This window comes from Austrofundulus limnaeus, unplaced genomic scaffold (genome assembly GCF_001266775.1).
Source record: "Austrofundulus limnaeus strain Quisiro unplaced genomic scaffold, Austrofundulus_limnaeus-1.0 Scaffold1364, whole genome shotgun sequence".
Taxonomy (NCBI): domain Eukaryota; kingdom Metazoa; phylum Chordata; class Actinopteri; order Cyprinodontiformes; family Rivulidae; genus Austrofundulus; species Austrofundulus limnaeus.
Window position 1 is genome coordinate 31,685 of NW_013953766.1, and position 1,221 is coordinate 32,905.

Consider the following 1,221-nt stretch of genomic DNA (forward strand, 5'->3'; position numbering starts at 1 on the left):
GCTTAAGGCCGCTATCGAAGCATCCTGGGCCTCCAGAACCTCTCAGCAGTGCCACAGGCTGGTTGCCTCCATGCCACGCCGCATTGAAGCAGTCATTTCTGCAAAATGATTCCCCACCAAGTACTGAGTGCATAACTGAACATAATTATTTGAAGGTTGACTTTTTTTGTATTAAAAACACTTTTCTTTTATTGGTCGGATGAAATATGCTAATTTTTTGAGATAGGGATTTTTGGTTTTTCTTTACTATTTTTTGCCAAAATCGTCAATATTAAAACAATAAAAGGCTTGAACTACTTCAGTTGGTGTGCAATGAATCTAAAATATATGAAAGTTTAATGTTTATCAGTACATTAAAGGAAATAATGAACTTTATCACAATATAATAATTCTTTGAGAAGGACCATACAGTATTTTGTGCCATTTTGCAGCGTTACCTGGCTGCTCTGCACCACAATGTGTCAACAGTAATATTTTGTAGCCAGTTTTAGTTAATCGCGTGTTAAATAGCTTGTGGCTGTATTTATCTTCATTGTGAACACGACGAGTGATTATGGGTTTAAACTGGACTGTTTCAGTTTGTTTAATTCATCTTTTAAAATATCCAGCACAGTTAAAATTTTGAAAGTTGATAATCTTATAAATTTATGGTGGTTACTGAATCGATTGAATAATAAAAAACTATATTACCTTCATATTGTAACTGCTGGTTGTAGGTAGGAGGGCGAGTCCACAGTTCCATGTAAGTGGGTGTGATCACAGGTGGAGTGGTGAGAGCAGCAGGTTTACAGAGACAGGCTGGTCTGATGATTCAGGTATGTTGAAGCCAGCTGAGCAGGAGGAGACCTGAGAGTGTTTCAAGGAGGAGTGATGAAGACTCCTGGTCTGGCTCAACATCCATGCACTGCCTGAGTAGTCAGCTGCTGCACCACCTCTGGAATGCCCCCCTAACCCCGATGTTTCTGTCAATACATATTGTTTTGTTTGTAACATTTGATTCCAGAGATTATTGAGTTTAATGCTGGTTTAATGAGAACTGATGGAGAGAACGTCGGTTAATATCAATTATATCTTTGGTAAAAGATGGCAGAAATTACAGCGGGTAAAATAAGTATGGAACACTTCAACATTTTTCTCAGTAAATATATTACTAGAGGTGCTAATGACATGAAATTTTCACCAGATGTTGGTAACAACCCAAGTGATCCATACATACAAAGA